Source organism: Periplaneta americana, chromosome 6 (genome assembly GCF_040183065.1).
Source record: "Periplaneta americana isolate PAMFEO1 chromosome 6, P.americana_PAMFEO1_priV1, whole genome shotgun sequence".
NCBI lineage: Eukaryota > Metazoa > Arthropoda > Insecta > Blattodea > Blattidae > Periplaneta > Periplaneta americana.
The window spans coordinates 9,034,147-9,056,447 of NC_091122.1; positions in this window are offsets into that span (position 1 = coordinate 9,034,147).

Here is a 22,301-nt window from a genome sequence, read left to right on the forward strand (position 1 = left end):
GCTAAAAGTTTTCAATGTAAAAAAGTGTATATTTTTAGATTCGTATCTGTGTATGGGGTTATCTTTTATTTATTTTGAAAATAATTATTATCGTCAGAATAATTGGTAATTTGTCATTTTTAACTTTTTTTTTCAACGGGGCCCGAGCACAATAATGCACAGGGGCCCATAAATCCTGTCGGCGGCTTTGCATGCAAGTTAATTGGAAGTATGGAAATGTGCACACAATTTTTTTTTAATCTTATCAGTATTTCTCCGTTGAAGAATACTTCAGAATAAAGAATAAACACATTAAGGTACCGAAATTTGATCACACTAAAAATTGTGTGTGACGGTTCCTATTCTAAAAGTGAAAAATTTTGATTTCATGCCATTTGATATAAAAAAACCATAACAAAGACTCCCTTCTATTTTCTTATTTTGCAATAGGCCTTAAATTATTGTTGAGCTGACAAGTTTATTCCTTGTCTTTATTTTCATATTGTTTACTTACTTAATGGCTTTTAAGGAACCCGGAGGTTCATTGCCGCCCTCACATAAGCCCACCATAGGTCCCTATAAAATCACAGACTTCAGAACACTATTCACCTTTTGTTTTAACGTAAAAGGGAAGTTTTCTCTCTGCCTAAGAAGCTAGTAATTGTTCTTAACCATATTCTTGAAATAATTATTCCTAAAGGCTAATCATAAATACGGAGTATTATCACAATCTAGTATATACAGTCACGAAGCTCAATACGTAGTAAATATGCATCCATAGATAGTTGCTAACCACTAGGATCACTAATATCGCCTTGTTACAGATAATGCGAAATGGTACCGGCACAGTCTATTGCTCCTAGCACGCTCAAAGCTCAAGCTTCGTGATTGTATATACTAGACTGTGGTATTATGGTCAAGGTAACTGAAACATGTTACAATATTGAAATCAGAAATAAAAGAGCATTTCTAATGTTTATTTAAACGTCTTACTTTACAAGCAGTACACAGGCACCAGTACATCTGTGTACCTCCAATATTCTTTGTCAATCAGTGTTTACTGTATACTGACAACATTCAGAAACTTATCTTTGCACATCGCAGGAGCCTAAGTAACAGGTCACTGTTGATATAGTTAAAAAAAAAAATACTGGGAACAAAACCCTGTGTAACAAGTACAGACGATGATAAACGCTGCAAGTGATAAGTGTGCTCCTGTAAGCCTTCATAAATTACAGAAAAGATGGTGCTCTGAGAATACAAGTCAACCAGAACCCAGACCTTCTGTTTCATTCCTCAAAGCAAGTGAATACTGAATTACAGAACATGTACAAGCTTCAGGACACTTTTAATGTCATGACACTGCTATTACTCCATTTGTGGTTCATTTTCATATCATAACCCCAGAATAAAGGATGCAATGAAAAGTATGTATGATATCTCATTATGAATTACACTATATACCAAAAAATAATTGGGCACTCATGATTTTAGTTAATTTAGTATGTCATTTGACTCTTGTGGCTGGTATGTGTTGCAGCGAGCAAGAGAATCTGTTGAGAAAGAGATGGCGCGTGGTGAGAGCTATCAGGCTTTGATAAGGGCATAATTGTGGGCTGCCACCTCAGTGGACTGTCTAGCAGGGCAATACCCGCTAAGGTAAACAGGCCCAAATCAACAGTAGCATTCGTCCTACGTAAGTGGAAGGTCCATGGACAATGTGACAATGGTGAACGTTCAGGGTGACAGAAAATTCTGTCCAACAGAGATCGCAGAACCCTAAAACGTGAGATTATAAAAAACTGGACACAACCAATGGCTACCATCAGACAGGAGTTTCAAGTAGCGACAAATATGTCTGTTTCCATTGGAAACTCGGATATTACGAAAGATCAGTGGCACATAAGCCGCATATCACGAAGACGAATAAAGCTCAGAGACTCAGGTGGTGTTTGGACCATCGCAACTGAACACTGGAGCAGTGGAAATCAGTTCTACGGAGTGACCAATCGAGATTCACATTATTTCGGTCTGATGGATGCGTATGGGTGTGGTGGCTACCCAGGGAACGGCTTCTACCAGGAAATTTGGTGCCAGTGAAATGATGGTGTTGGGGTGTTTCTTGTACTACGGTGTGGGACCACTGTTGGTTGTTCATGGCACAATGAACTCACAGGCATACTGTACAATTCTGGATAACGAAATGCTCCCAACACTGTGGTGTTTCTATGGAATGGACCCTTTTTACTTCCAGGATGACAATGCTAGACGCCATGTTTCAGCGGCTACTATGCAGTGGTATGCAGACAATAATGTTCGCCAGTTGGACTGGCCTGCACAGAGTCCTGATCTCAATCCCATTGAGCACCTTTGGGACGAATTGGACCACCGATTGAGGTCTCGGGAGATGCGGCCAACTTCCACTGTCCAACTGAGTGCCATGTTGTAAGAGGAATGGCGATGCATTCCAGTGGATATCCTACAGAAACTAGTGGAGAGCATGCCTGACAGGGTGGCTGCTGTTATAGCAACAAGAGGTTCTAAAGTAGCAAAAACAGTGCCCAATTACTTTTTGGTAGATAGTGTATATGCAGAAACTATGTTTTGGAAATGTTTGTAATCCACACCTGTAGGGTAACGGTTAGTGTGTCTGACCGCAAAACCAGGTGGCCTGAGTTCGAATCCCGGTCGGGACAAGTTGAGGTTTTTTCTGGGGTTTTCCCTCAACCCAATACAAGCAAATGCTGGGTAATTTTCGGCGCTGGAACCTGGACTAATTTCATTTCATTCAGATGCTAAATAGCCTGAGATGTTGATACAGCATTATTATTTAGTGCCGGTGTAATTGAAGACCTGAAATGACAAACATCCCAAGTCCATTGAAGTAAATTGTTAGGGAGAGCAAGAAAACTATTGACACTTGCATTTTTTTTTCTAATGGTAGGTACTACACTGTTCGTCATTCCAGTGTAAACCAATTTACCGACAAAGTTGTTGTCCAGGGTGCGCTATAGGAGGCTGGCCTACACTACACCCACGATGTGATTATGGAGATTTATTGAGATGCCACAGGGGAACTGGAGCTCCCGGAGAAAACCCTTGTGTTAGCTGACCATGGGCTTGCCCAACACAAGTTATAAATCAGGAGTACACCGGTGATTGAACCCGGATACACAGGATTATAAGCCAAGCGCGCTAGCCACTAGACCAATGTGGTGGCTTGTTCAATAAAAAGTGTAAAATGTCATTTTATATTTTGCAGGTAACATGCTTGTATAAAAGTAATATTAATAAATGTTCCTATGTAGCCAGCATGTCTCGAAAGATTAAAAAGAATAAAAAGAAATAAATTGTTAAGTATACTAGACATGTATTTTAATGAGAATGTAAAAGATTTGTTGCAACACTGAATTATTTCACAATACACATAACCAAGTGTTGTCGTAATAATTCACCATTGAAATGGGACACACTCACGGACCAGAGAACGTGAATTCGATTATGCGCAATGTTCAAAACATACAGAGGTGAGCCTGCCTGGAGAGAAATAAAAAAATAGGTTGCAGCCGTCAAATTACTCTTCAAGGAACGACCACTCATATAAATTGAAGGAAAGAAGACAGAGGACGGACACTGGAAAGTATTCTTTCCTCAATCGTACTATCAGGGACTGGAATGCTTTACCTGCAGACTTACTAAAGGCTTTACCAACAACCAAAAATGTATTTAAAAATAGGCTTAAGGACTTTACTAATAGACGGTAGTATATTATACACACTACTTAAAGGGTGTAATTGATATCTTGTTATTTGAAGTGTTCTATCAGTGAGGAAGTGTGTTGTGTCAGTGAAGTGTGTAGTGTCAGTGAAGTGTGTTGGTGTCAGTGAAGTGGCTGTGCAATGTTTGAACAGTGAACTGTTTAGAAGTGTTAGTGAAATCAGGTAGAATCAGTGCAGTGAGTGAGTTGACAGTGAAATAAGTGTAGTGCTGAAAGGTACTTGTGCAGGTATGAACCTGTCACACTCGTGGGTCTTAGTTCGAACTTAGGGTTAAGATACGAATTAGATTTACTTTAAATGTTATTTTAAGTGATCGTGCTTCATTTAATTTAGAATGCTCCTTGTTATTATTATTATTATTATTATTATTATTATTATTATTAATTGTTTTTTATTAGTTGTGTTTATTATTAATTGTCATTATTGAGTGTAATTAGTTACCACTGCCACCGGGTATATACCCATTTGCAGTATGAATAAATACACATACACACATACAAAAAAATTAAACAATACCCAAACGACAGATGAAACTACAAACAATTTGGATAGAGAGATTTTGGACAGAACTTATTTTATTTTGGGGTCATAATATTGCCTTTGGCTTTACATTCTTAAAAAGCATAAAACTGTACTTGATTTATTAACAAAGCCATAACCTCAAAATAATTAATATATAGGCCTACAGAAAACCTAAGCAATAAGCACTTCTTCATATCTGCAGGAATGGACCAACAGAACATGAGAAAGAGAACTGTAACCGAAAATATATTCGACACCAGTTTGTTCTCACTCGTAACATGAACAAAGATTTCAGCTTCTATTGCATTTTATGGAATTTAATGTTCTGTTTTTGTATAAATCACAAATACGTAGTCAAGTAATTTACAAGTAACTTACAGGCCTTTCTAAAATATGGCACAAATGTAACAATTCAAGCATACTAAATATTCTTCCACAGAATGAAAGTTAATTCTGCATAAGTGGTAACTAATGTTTAGGTGAAGGGTTTGGACTTTTTCCATTGCTGGTTGTCACAATAAAAAATTATGACACAACGTTTCGGAGGGTGGTTCTCCCTTCGTCTTCAGGTGGAAGGAAGGAGAGAAGAGAAAAAACCTACTGTTGGGATCGTTACTGTACGTATACAGCTATTCTGTATGACTGATTGTTGATTCCTGGCTTCGGTGGAGATTATAATTAAGAAAGACCCGAAGTCATTAGCAGTATGTTGGCACTAAACCAAACAGAATAAAAAAGATGGGTGTGAAGTGGCTAAAAAATTGATGAAAGACACACAAAAGGAGAGGGTGGGGAAATGAAAAAATGAACAAGTGTTATGATACCGCGATAGAAAACCAAAAGAAAGGTTGTTGTTGTTGTTGTCTAGTGTCTTAAATCTGGCAATGAAGCCATTAGCAGTCGTGCTTTCCAATACTTTTGAATTGCAGTTTCTTCTGATCTTAATGTTTCACAGGTCTTCAAGTGATCTTCATTCATTTCTGCTGGATCGTTACACAGGACACATATTGGTGAAACACTAAAAGAAAGGTAAAAAGGAGAAAAAAAACTAGTAACAAAGGACATGATAAAACTACTACTGCCACCTAGTGGTAGCAGACACTACTACTAACTACCAAGCTGCAACACCATAGCCAGGAATCAACGATCAGTCATACAGAATAGCTGTATGTAATGATCCCAACAGTAAGTTTTTTTCTCTTCTCTCCTTCCTTCCACCTGAAGACGAAGGGAGAACCACCCTTCGAAACGTTGTGTCTTAATTTTTGATTGTGACAACCTGCAATGGAAAAAGTCCAAACCCCTCACCTAAACATTAACAATCCATCATTGCTTTCCAACCCCTCATTTAGATCAACAATAAGTGGTAACTGCTTGGGAATAAACACTTGATATAAAATGCAAGTGTTTTTATAAAATATTATCATCCTGACATCGATAACTTTTATTGTCATATCTGCACCAACTTCCCATGATATTAAATTTCACTCTAGGTTACTTCCAAGGGATCTTCTTTCATAACTGTGGACAGACTAGCCAAAGACAGTGGATGATCATGGAAAATGTGCCGAAGTAACATGTACAGTATTTTATGCTTGCTTACAACTATCGCTGTCCCTGCAACGATTCTTGGCTGCTGACTTGTAAATACAACCGTCTGCTTGTCACTGGATTAAAATGGCTGAACCACCACACAACACAAAGCAAATTTTTATCAATAACAGATGATTCATATATCACATATCTATTACATTTAAGTGTAATCCAGTCTTTATAAATACTTTTTTTTTTCCTAGCTCCTTCCAAGAAACTACAAAGAGTAGATTAACATTTGTGTTCTGCAGACAATGAATAAGACATGCCATCATCAATTCTCAAAGTTAGGTTCGGTAACTTTACATAAAGCAGAGAAATTCTTGGTAATATACAATGAATTGAAACAGCTGGAAAAAACGAATTTACAATTAAAAAAGACATTCGTGAAGTGCAAACGAGAAGAGATAAAAGGTTACGAGGGGGATCCAGGAAATAACGACCGTTCGCGCATACCTGCCGCGCAGCTGACTCCCCTTCCTTGTTTGAAGGTCAACTGGCTTCCTTAACATGTGTTCTCATCATGTTGTGAGTACTGGTTGCAACAAGTCGCCATTGTGCATTTTGTGTTACTTCAAAATGAACGACGTGATTGATAATCCCGCCGACTGTGAGGTGAGGAGTGTGATTCGATTTTTGAATGCCCGACATTTGAAACCTGCAGAAATTTACCGGCAATTGAAAGAAGTGTATGGTGATACTGTAATGAATGAAAGAAATGTGAGAAAATGGTGCGAAATGTTCAACAATGGGCGAACAAATGTCCACGATGAAACTCGACCCGGACGCCCATCACTCATCACAGAAGACTAAAGTGAACGACAGAATCTTGCAAGACAGGCGCACATCACTCGACGAATTACATATTGCCTTTCCTGACATTTCTCGTTCTTTGCTTGGTGAAATTGTGTCGCAACATCTTGGCTACCACAAAATCTGTGCACGATGGGTTCCACGGCAACTGAGTGACCAACACAAAACTCAGAGAATGGCCTCAGCATTGACATTCTTGATGCGATATCACACAGATGGAGACGCCTTTCTTGATCAAACTGTGACTGGTGATGAGACCTGGGTGTCTCACAACACCCCAGAGACCAAGCGCCAATCACGTCAGTGGCATCATCCCTCATCACCCAAGAAACCGAGAAAATTCAAACAGACTCTGTCAACACAAAAAGTCATGGCTACTGTCTTTTGAGATCGCAAAGGTGTTCTTTTGTTGGATTTCATGCCAAAAGGCACTACGATCAATGCAAATCGTTACTGTGAGACTTTACGAAAACTACGGCAAGCCATCCAAAACAAGAGGCGAGGAATGCTTTCGAGAGGAGTTGTGCTTCTTCAGGACAACGCCCGCCCGCACACTGCTGCTTCAACTCGAGAATTGCTGGATCAATTCGGTTGGGAAATCTTTGATCATCCGCCCTATAGTCCAGACCTTGCTCCTAGCGATTTTCACCTTTTCACTAAGCTAAAAGACTTTCTGGGTGGTACGCGTTTTGGAAGTGATGAAGAGTTGAAGAAGACAGTGAACACCTGGCTTAATGAACTGGCGGCAGAGGAGTATAACACGGGAATTCTAAAGCTAGTGAACAGATACGACAAATGTTTAAATGTAGGTGGTGATTATGTAGAGAAGTAAAGGAAGCTTCAGTTATGTAACAGTCTTTGTTTTTTCAAATAAATATATATTTTTTTTAATTATTACAACAAAACGGTCGTTATTTCCTGGATCCCCCTCATATATATATATATATATATATATATAGTTGTTTCGTCAACTGTCCAAAGAACACATCTGACCCTCACCAGTGATACCAAAATGACACCACTTATGAGGAAACTAGGCCGGGAAACAGGGGTGATTTCTCAGGGCATGCTATACTTGCTGCGCAAGCCCAATACTTTCGTAAAATGTGTATTTCTCAAAATAGCGTTACGTACATTAAAATTTATTTTGACTTTTGGAACATTGTATAGGCATAATACCATCCGCAGGTTGCACACCGCAAGTATCGCAATGCTTGCTCGTTTCTCGGAGCTACAGGAAAGACGTAGAAACAGCGAGAATATGATGCGCGCGCAAGTGCCTTCCTTCTTAGTCCGTCCTAGGCGCACATGCTTCTGTTATGTGTTGTTTGAAGCTCTGGTCCGAGAGCTACACCAACGACTATTTAACGTTACACAGAGCAAGCAGTATTGACAGCGGGAATGTGCTGTGATTTGCAAGTGCAATGTAATTGTATGAGCGGAATGCACGTGTTAGCTGCTGCATGTATTATTAATTCTTAAACATTAATTTGAAGTATTGCAATGAGTTCGGAATTGTGTGTTATTGAAACCTTATTATTAAATCCATTTTCCCGAAGGACTATTCAAGAGAAGACAGACATTATAGAGAATATGTGTGCTCGTTCAGTGCAGCTCAATACAACAGTGTGCATTGGTTGGCAGGGTCGAAAAAACTAAATAAACTGTTTTGTTGGCCATGTTTGTTATATTATATCGAACTTCTACATCTGATGAGCAAATATGATCCATGACTCATAATGATTTCATAATTATAAAATAAATTATTTATGTGGGTCTGATTATTTTTATTATTTATGAATTATTATATCCTCCAATCTTCCCCTATGAATAAAAGAGCGAGACTAACTTTCGTGACTAGCATTCGCCCCTGCCGGGAGATGGGGTAGGGTGGCCAGTTCCCTTCTCCCTCCATGGCATACATCACCAACTAGCTACACATTTCACTAATCAGACTTCAGATGCTGTATAATTATGATTCTTCCTCTGACACATATCATCAAGTGTGAAGTACTGCCTGATAACAGATTAAAAAAACAGAGAGAGAAAGTTTTTTTTTTTTTCAAAAATATTGTAAAAAAATTCATTGGGTTGTAGGGCAGTGCATTTTGGGCCATTTGAGATAGGGGAAGTACTATGTCCGTGAAAGCTTCCTTTCGAGTTACTTCATCATAAAGGTGCTAACCATGGCATGTAGACAAGTTCCTTGAAATTAAAGATTCTTTTTGTAAACATGCATTCCCTAATTTAATGCCTCCAAATGTCTGTGTTACCATCTTACAAAGTTTTTACATTTACCAGGCATTAAGAGGGCCTCAAGAAACTTGCCTACCTGCAGAGGTTAATACTTTTACAATGCATTCCCTATCTCAAACGTCCTGCCCTACCAATCCGCAAAGTTCTTTACAATGATTTTGAAACGATCTGTATCAGAGGTCTGCATCGGACGTTTTCGCTCGAGCGCCAAGTAGTTCATAGCATAATCCGATAGGTAGCGCACATGCATGATGGGTAAAATTGTCACGAGCAATAAATCCTCGAACAGTATAAGCCGAGTGTTAGACATTCATTCTTGTTACAGTGATGAACTGTGTAGTAACATCATAGATGTTTATCATTTCAAAACTTTGCAGTGTTTAACTAACCTCTCCATAGTACAACTACAAAACTTGCTTTAAAATGTAATATAAAAGTTGTAGGTAAATGTTTTTTTTTTTTTTCCCCCACACAGGAGTGATTTTGTTTTTGCCACACCTGATAGATGTTATTGGATGTAAATGTAATTATTATAAACAGAGAACACAATCACGATAATGCAAGAACTGTATCAAGTTTTCTAGTAATAGTAATAATCTCTAATAAATAATTTTATTAGTGTATCAATCTTTGCGTCTGTAACAGTTGTGCAATATGATTATTCGTTTTATTATATTTTCTGTGACGTTATCTCTGTACTAATATTGTTATTAATCTACTGCTATATCAATAATATTTTGTAAAACGTTTCTACATTGTCGCAGTATATAGGCAGAACACTATGTATGGACCTCTCATATTATTATATGTGGTAAATCAAATACTGAATAATTATTAAATAGCAATAATAACTGTATATCGAAGTTTTTCATACTATTTTATTTATAACTTCATGTTCCTGTTTTGGTACATTCCATTGACTGTTCCATTAAACGTTTGTCATAAATGCAGAAAATAAAGCCTTATTTTTACCGTGTGAGCAAAACATATGTGTATCTTATCTATCACCTTCCATACAAGATAAGACACGTCGGTGAGATGACCTTGTACTGTGCTTCTATTTATTACGAGCGTATCACGACTGATCGTATCTCACTCGAGGGTGCAACACTCGACCGAGTTCAAGTGAGTGATTTAACTCCAATGCAGCACTCTGATCTGTATATAATTTGTCTCCTAAAGAAAGAAATAGGCAAGAAATTAGGCACATCATTACTGCCAAACAAAACGTGCGTGTTGTATAGTGTGGTGATTTTAAGCAGTTTCAGTCCTCGACTAACTGCACATGGCATGTTGTTGCACTGCTATGGAAAATTACTCGCTTCTTAATCATGCAATAACATTCTTCACCAGCCAAGAATGGTTGCAAAAACTACACCACATCAGACCACCATCTTATCCTAACGTGTATCTATATTGTACATATTATATAAATAGAGATCAACATATTATATTTTATTATTAAAAAGACCACAAACAAGAAAATATCAAAACAAAGCATCACAATGGATTCCGTTAATATCTAGTACAAAAAATTATTTGCAAATTGAGTACCTAGGAAGACAGTGTCAAAGTGTCAAAGTTACGATTTCCAAGTCTGCAAAAGCTGTTACAGACATTTACTCTCAGAACTATACAATCCAATAACTGAAAATGTAAAATTTACTACGCTTACAATTCTAAATGCGTCCAGAAAACTTAACCTTCCAAACAGCAGTACCTTTGAACAATGTGATACTATTCCCACATATTTTCAGACCTAATGTCAGAATGATGCAAAATACATTACGTAGTTAAGATATTACGTGCTTTGGCAACACTGATAAATATTCAAAATTGGTTACAACTTTCCACTGCGTCTTTACTTCCTTAAATTGTATTTGGGACCAGATTTTAACGTCCCTTTTGTTATAAAAACAGAGATTCATTCACTCCTTGCCATCTTCATGCTAGACACTACCAACAAAGAATCAGACAAAAAAAAGAAGACAATGTTGACAATTTGGTTTTGCATAACGCACAAGAGGCTTGGGAAAATTAAAAGGAGTTTGAATTGGACTTTCTCAACTCTTAGTAAAATACAGACTGCTTAACTCTGTAATGGCTCGATCTAGCATCATCTTCAGGTACAAATAAAACAGGAAGAGAAAGATATCCTTATTGGGGGTCGTTACAAATGGCTGAATTAATTTTATTGATCGCAAAATGTGAATTTAATTATTTGTAACTGCGCCAGCACGTAAGAATGTCACCCCCCCTCTTTTTGCTTGAAGAAAAAGGGTACAGCTGGCACCAGCATTTTTGGCGTATGTCCTAGATATATAATGCCCAGTTTGTGAGTATGTTGCTAATGCAGCTGAGAATGGTACCACTTCCTACACACGTCACATCAGCCATTTGCTAAACACAGTTGTCAGACTGACTGCGGAAAATGTAAAACACTCACACTTAACATCCCCATTACTTATTTCACACGCTAAACACGGTGACGCGAACTATAGATGCAACCTTTGAAACGATTTACTGAAAAAAATTGTATATGCATTGATTTTTTGAGCAACACTCAAGCAAATTAACATGGAATCTTAACTGAGAACTATACTTTTAATATTAAAATATTTCTCTTTTATAAACGCTTAAGAAATAAAAGACGAGCTAGATAATGGCTTTGCTTAAATGAAACCAAGCATTACCTTTTGCTACACTAGCGATTGTTACCTATTGCAAATGAAAGTACAACGTTTTTGTTATTTGAAATTAAAGATTTTATCAGTAAAAGTGTGTGTTAATTTGTTCGTGCTTACATCATATTAAGAGCATGTGCATATAAATTACATATCGTGTAAGTAAGATAAGAAGTTAAAACTAGGCCTGTGTGTGGAAACTGGAAATTTACTTCAAAGTGGGTAAACTTGGCCATGAAACAAAACAAAAAATTAATAAATGAAAAATAAATCATTATATTTGCCATCTTTTTAATTAAGGGAACCAGGTAGTGATTAGGGGTGAAAAATCCGATTTTTTGTTTTGTGTTTTAAAATAAAGTACAGAACTGCTCTTTGAAACAATATAAATATTGTTGGGGGTATTTCTGCAGATAAGCCTTTTAAATGACCTCTTTAAATTTGGCAGTGCATGTAAGTCATATATTCTTCTTTTTTTTTTAAACACAGTTTTCAATAAGTTGATATTTTTCAAACTTAAGTGCATTTTTCTCTGAAATTACTGAATCAATTTACATGAAATTTTTACACCATTTTCTGTAGCCAGTGTTCTACATAGTAGACCTACGGGTTTAAGAATATCACATACACAACACGAGAAAAAAATATATATGCATTGAAAAAATTGTAAACAAAGTTCAATATTTTTTCTGTTTCACTAGAGGTGAAATAATTAACTAAATGTTGCTTCTGAATTTACAATACATATTACTAGATAACTTAAAAAAATACAAGGTACATGAGTGAAGATTGTAGCAAGCAATGTGCACCTGAAGAATGAGGTACATTTAGCAAAGTGGGAAAACAGGTTATCAGTTACGGCCTTTCTTTTGCACTTGGATACGAAATTAATTAGTTGTCTTTTATACCACTGAATTCAGAATGATTGATTGTATAAGTCTGGAAATTTGTATTCCATTCTGAGCACTAGAAGCCTAGAAATATTCAACTAAACTTTTGTATTGAAATTTTTTAATCGCGCAGTATCACTACCCAGTTCCCTTAAAATATTTAAAAAATACTTAAAAATGGGGGGAAAAAGTAACTTTAAAAACATGGTCAGTGCATCTAATATGGTTTAAATATATATTTTTCTTAACGGTCAAGTATATCCCATCAGTCAAGTCTACCTCAGTTTACGGTATAAAAAATAGTTCATTTCAGAGGAAACTGGGATGGCAGTACACCATGTGATGTACCCAATAAGGTGTTCATAAAAATCTTACCTTTCCTCTCACCCCAAGCCAAAAACCGAAATGATAGCCCAGCTTCAAATACGATATCTTCATTTCTGTTTAGATCAAGTGATTCAAGACTTTACTGTATTCCTAGCTTGAACAAGATTCCAATTCAAACACCTTTTCCTACTCCTTCCATTAAATAGCCTATATTATTGCTTTTGCATTTTCACATCCTAATACAAAGAACAGTGAGAAACCAATTAAATTATTTCTTGCACATTTATCAAATGTGTGAAATGCTGAAATAGCTTCACATACTACAACTTCTGAACTAGACGACAAGCAAGCCACAGTATTCCTGAATCAAGAGTATGAAATCGGAAACTGTGGTCAACATACAACCCATCTTGCAAGAATTTCGAGCTTGCTTCTAACACTAAACCCACTGCATTACTGCTAAGCAGTAATTCACACTTCTCCACGATTACAAATCATAGACAACATCATAAGTAAGTGGTATCAGCTGTGTTGTTAAAACTCAGGCAATGTCATGGAGATGAAGGTACATTGAATGGATGAGAATTGCAGGGGAAACCACCATGAAGTCGAATACTATTTCTGGGTTCTAGACATGATTGACAATATAATACAACCTCGATTATTGGTTTTAAAGGATGAGACAGTGAACGGTTAATCGAAAAAACGAATAATCGAAATTAACAATTTTAATTAATCTAAATCTGGGGTAATTTCAGATGTTTTAAAAACAAGAAATTTTCTTTTTATATCTATTCTAATTCCGTTAATTACTAATAAATATTCCCGCAAGGAGGTGCAAACCAAATGAATTTGCGATATTGGCCAATAACGTTTCAGAATAACCTTAAAATCAAACAAACACACTTACGTTTCTTGATAAGATGCTTTGCATTAGTATGCAGTGATTACGTCATCACACACTGTTATCCATCCCACTGCTATCCCTCTACCTCCAGCTCAGTTCAGTCCACGTCAGTGTCAATCACAGAAAATTTAGAAATGCCAATAAAATTTAGCTTTGAAAATTACGTTTTCAATAACTGTAATTTCAAGTAATAAATATATGTCTGTGAAAATCTTTCGTGTTTTTATTTTGTTAATGTAATATTTCAGCTTATCTTACTTTTGAGGTTAAATATTGTTGTTTCATATTTCCACTCTGAGTAGTTGGCAATAGTATTTAGTATGCCGTGATAGATAGCAGTTTGTTTTTGAATTTCATTACAAGAAAACATAATAATGTCTTATTGCTGTGTTTTATAATAATTATTAACAATTACGTAATTCAATTTTGCGTTTTCAATAACTGTAACTTCAAGTAGTAAATAAATGTCTGTGAAAACTTTTCGTGTTTTTATTTTGTTAATGTAATATTTCAGTTTATCTTACTTTTGAGGTTAAGTATTGTTGTTTCATATTTCTACTCTTGAGTAGTTGGCAATAGTATTTAGTATGCCGTGATAGATAGCAGTTTGTTTTTTGAATTCCTTTACAAGAAAACATAATAATGTGTTATTGCTGTTTTTTATAATAATTATTAATAATTACGTAATTCAGTTTTGCAAATTATTTAATTTTATTTTGTTGAATAATCTTATTAAATTGCACTCATGGTTTAATCTTGTCAGTATAAGCTGTAAACTGCTGTAAACAAAATGTGCTTCTTTTTTGGTGATGTAATCTGTAGAATGGTTCATCGAGAGATGATAATCGAGGTTCTACTCTACTAACCAAATAGTACTTTGACTTTCCGTGCTCGAGATCCACGTTCAAAATTTAACTAGAATTTCTGATGAAACACAATGTTTCAGACCAGATTTTTACAAGTATTCCTATATCCATCACCATTCTACTATTTCTCCAATAAATTCATCATCATTCTATACACCATACAGCAGGGACAGAGGTTTATGGCCAGTGACCTCTTCTAGAACTACCAAATTATTTATTAATTTGAAAACAAGTGAATGAAAGCTATTAAACAATGTTATAGTTAAATTCTGCTATTGATTAAGTGCAATGTAGTCGAAGAAGCCCATACAGAAGATATATGTACGACCACGTCACTGATTTAGATACAATGCAGCAAAGAGAAAGTGATGTGAACTGTCTTAGTTAATTAATATCAGTCTCTTGTGACAGCATGAGTCTATTTTCCGTTTTTAGTTTTAACATTTTCTGTATTTTATTTTAAAGCAGTGTTCAAATGTACTTAAATATTACAATGGAAGATCATAATCACAGTAATACAACACAAAGAAATACGAGATATTATGTATAACATTTACCAGTACACCACTCTTTAGATTTCATTTTATTGAGAGGTACTCGACTGTTCATCATTCACCCATATGAAGCCAGTTGTGTAGAACAATTTACCGACAGAGTCACTGCCCAGGGTGCGCCACAGGAGGCTGGTCTACACTACACCCATGATGAGATAAGATGGACATTTGTTGGAATCTCACAGGGGAACCAGAGCTCCTGGAGAAAAACCCCTAGACCAGAGCTGGGTATCGTGCCTCACTTGAGAAATAATGCCTCACAGAGCTTATCACTCTGAGTGACATCATCTTCACAGTCCCCGTTCTTCCCTCACATAGCTCCTAGGCGTGGGCAGGTTCTATATCAGTTTCATAAGCAATATCAGTGGTGGCATAATGGCATTATCAAAGCAGTGTGTACGCGTTAGAAAACGATTATTCTATGAGAAATGGGAGGAAGAGTGTTTTTGCTGTTAAGAAGGGGAGAACATACGATGTATGTTATGCTCGAAAATCCTATTAGGCATTAATAAATTTAATATAGGCTACAACGACATTATTCCTTATGTCATAAAGAACATGCTGAATTAGGAGGTAAGACAAATTAAATGTTATTTTTCGTACTATTCCGAAGAAAATTTATGATCTTAACATTTGCATAGTATAGGCCTACGAAATACGACATTATACTTTGAACACACTGCATCAAATGTGCGTAGAAAACGAAATATGATTCTCTGAAATTATTTTAGGTCGACAACGTGCAAATCTATTAAGTAATCTTGAGAAACGCCAGAATATTCAAGAAAATAAACGTAGACAACGTGATGGAATATTATTGGCTAGTTACGCAATTCTTGCCTGTGATTTAAATCAATTCAGCGACGGAGAAACAGTAAAGAGGTTTATGATTAAAGCTGCTGAATTAATTTGCCAAATTAAATAAAAAAGTTTTTGAGTCTCTGACGTTAACCAAGCGCTTTCCTAATAATTCACCACTGACCGCCTTAGCGATTACGATAAGGTGACGCAGGTCACAGCAGTTTATATTTCCCATCCTACTCTGCAGTCTCCTCTCCTAGTAAACAAACTATTTCAAATCGAGTGCCTCACGTAACCGAAAATTGTGCCCATGTATGCCCTAGACCATGGGTTTGCTCAACATAAGTTATAAATCGGAGATATAATGGGGACTGAACTCGGGTCCACAGGATTGTAAGCCCAGTGCTCTAGTCACTGGACCACCATGACAGCTACTCCCCAGACATAACACCATTATTTTTAATTCAGACTGTACTGTGTAACACTGCTACTAGAAATAAAATTTGGTCTGCATACGAAATACGAAAATATGTAATGAATCACGAAATGGACTGTTAAATGTCGTAAATACGACATGCATATTCAAAATTTATTCATGGTGAGAATCAATGAACTAAAGAAAATGTATAGCTATCGACTGCATTGCAGTGAACTTACAAAGCAGTCACAATCTGCCCTCAAAACTGTGTTCTGTAACTGTGGAATGGTTTACTTCAAATTTTTATCTCGTAGAGTCGGAGATGAGCTTCACATGGTACAAAAAATTGCAAGAGTTGCTGCAACAAATAGATCTTTTCTTTTTGATGTCATAATTAGCAACAAGAAACCACAGACTTGACAACTCTGTGTTGTGTTCCATTGCAAGTAGACTAAAATGCCGAAAATATATTGCTGTCTCACTCATACACAAACGAGCTTTCTTCACTCACACAGAACTGGACTTCTCATATCAAGCAACTCCAAATATGTCTGTCTTGTGCCATTCTTTTCCATTTCCTTACTCCTAATATCTGCCTAGCATACTCTTCCATGACATCAATCCTTCTGTTCATTGATTTTTACCCACCGTTTGCCTCCAATATTACTACAGGGTGTTCAATAAGTCACGCAACCCTATGGAGAATTATTATTTAGTAGGTTATTTTACGACGCTTTATCAACATCTTAGGTTATTTAGCATCTGAATGAGATGAAGGTGATAATGCCGGTGAAATGAGTCCGGGCTCCAGCACCGATAGTTACCCAGCATTTGCTCATATTGGGTTGAGGGAAAACCCCAGAAAAAACCTCAACCAGATAACTTGTCCTGACCGGGAATCGAACCCGGGCCACCTGGTTTCACGGCCAGACCCTATGGAGAATCTGGTGTAATTGTTGTCTTTTATTTCTTTGTTAACTGTTTTATTTCCTAGGTGCTAAACTTTTTGCTTGTGGGCCATGAACTGAGCAGACTTTTTGCTTGTGGGTTTTCTCAAGGATGCCACCTACATTACTAATGCACACAATATTCCGGAATAGCAGGAGAATATTCAGAACTGTATCAGAGCAATCTCACGCCAAACATTGCAACATGTTTTCTAGAACATGATTAAATGTGTTCATTTGTATGTACAGAACGAAGGTCACTTCCAGCGCTTACTCTAAAATAAATGTTTCCTCATAGGATTGCGCGATTTTTGGACACCCTGTATATAAAATTTTCTTTGAAGTCCGATATACTTCTTCACATCTTTTTACACTGGCTAAAAACAACCACTTTCACTGTGATGACGAGATACAGCCTTACTATAAAATAAATGATTCCCCATAAAATTGCGTGACTTTGTGAACACCCTGTATATAAAATTTTCTTTGAAGTCCGATATACTTCTTCAGATCTTTTTACACTGGCTAAAAACAACCACTTTCACTGTGAAGACGAGATACAGCCTTACTATAAAATAAATGATTCCCCATAAAATTGCGTGACTTTGTGAACACCTGTATATACAATTTTCTTTGAAGTCCGATATACTTCTTCAGATCTTTTTACACTGGCTAAAAACAACCACTTTCACTGTGAAGACGAGATACAGCCTTACTATAAAATAAATGATTCCCCATAAAATTGCGTGACTTTGTGAACACCCTGTATATAAAATTTTCTTTGAAGTCCGATATACTTCTTCAGATCTTTTTACACTGGCTAAAAACAACCACTTTCACTGTGAAGACGAGATACAGCCTTACTATAAAATAAATGATTCCCCATAAAATTGCGTGACTTTGTGAACACCCTGTATATAAAATTTTCTTTGAAGTCCGATATACTTCAGATCTTTTTACACTGGCTAAAAACAACCACTTTCACTGTGATGACGAGATACAGCCTTATTATAAAATAAATGATTCCCCATAAAATTGCGTGACTTTGTGAACACCCTGTATATAAAATTTTCTTTGAAGTCCGATATACTTCAGATCTTTTTACACTGGCTAAAAACAACCACTTTCACTGTGATGACGAGATACAGCCTTACTATAAAATAAATGATTCCCCATAAAATTGCGTGACTTTGTGAACACCCTGTATATAAAATTTTCTTTGAAGTCCGATATACTTCAGATCTTTTTACACTGGCTAAAAACAACCACTTTCACTGTGATGACGAGATACAGCCTTACTATAAAATAAATGATTCCCCATAAAATTGCGTGACTTTGTGAACACCCTGTATATAAAAATTTCTTATGACCCCAAAATGCTACTTCACATCTTTACACTGGCCAAAAACAACCGTCCCCACTGCGATGAAGATGAAGAGAGACATCATATGGTGCAATGCAGGGAACAGACTTAATAATAATTGTCAATGGTGGAAGAGTAACCCACGAAGTAGAGTGATTCTACCAACAGCTGAACCGATCAGAATAAACTCACGAGACAATGCGTTTGGTGCAAGACAGGAAACATATCAACCAGAGATTTGTGGGTAGTGTAATAAGCACACAATAGTTGACAGAACTTAGAAGTATTTTCAGTTATCAAAAAAACCTATTTTATATCACGAAAAAAAAAATCTATTTTACAAAAATATAAAAGTCTAGGACATAGGCTGACAATGAAATGAGCTGCCTTGAATTTGACTCTCTCTCTCCAGCCACTTCTAGAACAATGAAACAGTCATCACAGAAAAAGAGCATATCCAAAAATCACAAAACCTACTCTTTCATTTATCAGAGCACACATCTGATTACCTAAATAAATAAATACTGAATTAAGATGCACAGGGTGTTGCATCCTGCTCCTCCCAGTTAAACTGTGTATGGCATCAAGTAACTTTACTCTATGGGCACTGGAATGCTGCCTTAACACGTTCCTCTGATACTCAACCTAACCTTACTGAACTCTGGTTTACACACTATCACACCTTGACTGATCAGTATTACATAAAGACCGTACTGTATCTTTAAAAATACCCACTCTAGAAAACTTAGAAATTCACGTGTCCGTTATATCCGTTGATATACAGAATGGCCCATTCATCTTATGTAAAATAAATTTCTTTTTAGGAACCAAATGAAAAATTGTTTCAAATAAAAGTTGTGCAAGTACAATGGGGAGTTAATACTATGGTTATATCTTTCTTGTACCCAACCCACACTACTAATTCGCCATCGTACTTACACAACTTTTGTTTAAAACAATTTTTCATTTGGTACCTAGAAAAAAATTTATTTCGGGTGAGCAAGATAAATGGACACCCTGTATATCTTATTATTTTTTGTACATCTTATTACTTTATTATTATTTTTAAGACATCTCTTATAAACTGCGAATTACTGGTTCATCATCATCATCATCATCATCATGTCATGAATTAGATGTTTTATTTAATGACGCTCGCAACTGCAGAGGTTATATCAGCGTCGCCGGATGTGCCGGAATTTTGTCCCGCAGGAGTTCTTTTACATGCCAGTAAATCTACTGACATGAGCCTGTCGCATTTAAGCACACTTAAATGCCATCGACCTGGCCCGGGATTGAACATGCAACCTTGGGCATAGAAGGCCAGCGCTATACCAACTTGCCAACCAGGTCGACTCATGAATTAGATCTCAATGTGGTTTAATCTTATCCAATCACCTTCTTGTAGGTCTTCCTCTACACCGGCAATCCTTCTGTTTATAAACTGTTATTATTCTAGCCATTCTGTTTTCGTTCATGTTCAAAATGTGGCAATACAATTACTTTTGTGTTTTTAGTGACTCTTCTTCCAATCCTTCTACCATGTCCTATTTAACGCCTAATCCAAAAGTCAACTGCTTTCATTATGTTCTCATATTTTTGTCTCAGAGTCCAAATTTCATTGTCGCACAGCAAGCTACAAAGGACGAAATATTGTATAATGTTATCTTAGAAATTTGTTCACTAATTTTGTTACTAACTAGTATACCATTTTGAGTTTTCATAATCATAGTTTAGGATTTTTGTACATGATTTTACAACACAAGAAAATATCTCTTTTATCAGCAGGCATCAATTTCAGCAGTTACTGTAACAGATAAAATAGTAGACCTTGAAAACAGTTGTTACAGATATCTTCCCACCAAATGTAACCCATTATATCCAGCCAATAACTAACGGTGAAATATTCCTTAATATTTCAACACATACAATATCGCAATGTCTGAAAATACAAACTTAAAAACCAACTCTGAACTTCAGCTAATAACAGTTTTTTTTAATTACTACGTATTTTGTTGTCTTTTTATGTTTGTACTCATTGTTGCCAGACTCAAGTGTTCAGAGCTTCATACCCAGATCTACTGCAATTTAGAGAAACATTAAGATGCGTTTTCCAGTGTCCTATAAGAGTCTGAGATGGGAAAAGTTAACAATAGTTAGGGAATGAAGAATCTATGTTGCCATATTTTAATATTTTTTTTTTTTTTTATCAAAGAACTTAATTGTCTGCTTCAGTCACATGCTTTTCATATTAAAATTTAAAGTCTAGAATAATGAGTTAATTGTCCCATATTCATTATACAACAATTAGGACGCGCCAAAAGCTATGTATTAATAACAACAAAGATATATCTCATTTTAACTCTTTTTTTTTTTTTTAATACAGAGCCTATATATTCAATCCTTCATCTAATTAAAAATGTGAGTTCGAGATTAAAACAAATCATTGAAGCATATATTTAAGGGAAAACTAAGGCCAGGTGCACACAGAATCAGGTCAGCGTGGTGCAATGGAACATTTTGTCTGTTGGTACTTGTCTCCCAGTGACTTATGATGATGTGATGTACACAAGGGTGCCTGCAAGATCCAATCTCAGTGGTACAGAGCGTTCGCCTATGGGTGGGGCCAGGAAAGTGGTCTATACTGATACGCCGCTTTGTGCGCGCAGTTGTTGAGACACGCTCGACAATCAAGGACATCAAGTTCGACAAGTTATCAGTTGTGAGCCAGATATTGCAGTATTTAACACGTACAGTGCAGTTTCTTGACACAGTTGCTTAAATATTCAGCGTGTGTGTAAAATTGGTTAACAATGCAAAACACAAAATTCACGCTTGAACAGAGAGTTTTTATGTGTGATGCATATGTGAAAACAGAGTCATGTAGAGAGGTGCGTAGGCAACTTGAAGTGAAATATCCGGGTGCTCCAATTCAGGGTAGAGAAACTGTTGGACGTCTTGTTAACAAATGAAGGACAACAGGGTCGATAAATGCTACAATTCCTAAGCGAAAACAAAGAGTATTGACGGAAGAAAAAATTGATGAAATCAGTGTATCATTTACACGCTCTCCTAATAAATCTCTAAGACGTGTTTCACAGGAAGTTAGTGTTTCAAAAACATCAGTCTTTACTGCTGCTAAACTTTTAAAATTAAAACCCTACAGAGTATAGTATAGAAAGCAGAAGCTTACGGATAGACGATTCCCGCAAGCGACACCGCAGGCAGGCCGCTTTCCTGGCCCCACCCGTAGGTGAACGCTCTGTAGTAAGAAGGTTAGAAAATTAGAGGAAACGGATGGACAAAGAGAGAGTAAATCGAACATGAAAAATAGCCAGTTCTGAAATATAAATTACCCTGTGTACACATTCATAGTTTAAAGCACTCGCTTTTGTTGAATTGTTTACTGAGGGTTTGAGAAAACATGTATCGAATACGTAGAGAAAAAAAAACACGTAAAAATAAAAATCTCAGTGGTAGTAGCAATTGCCACAAGGGGACAACATTGGATGACTGCTTGATCTTGGTCGCGAGCAAACAGTCTGATAACTGCAGTGTACTGCGCATGCGTGAATAACTTGACTTCCAATCAAAAAGTTTGT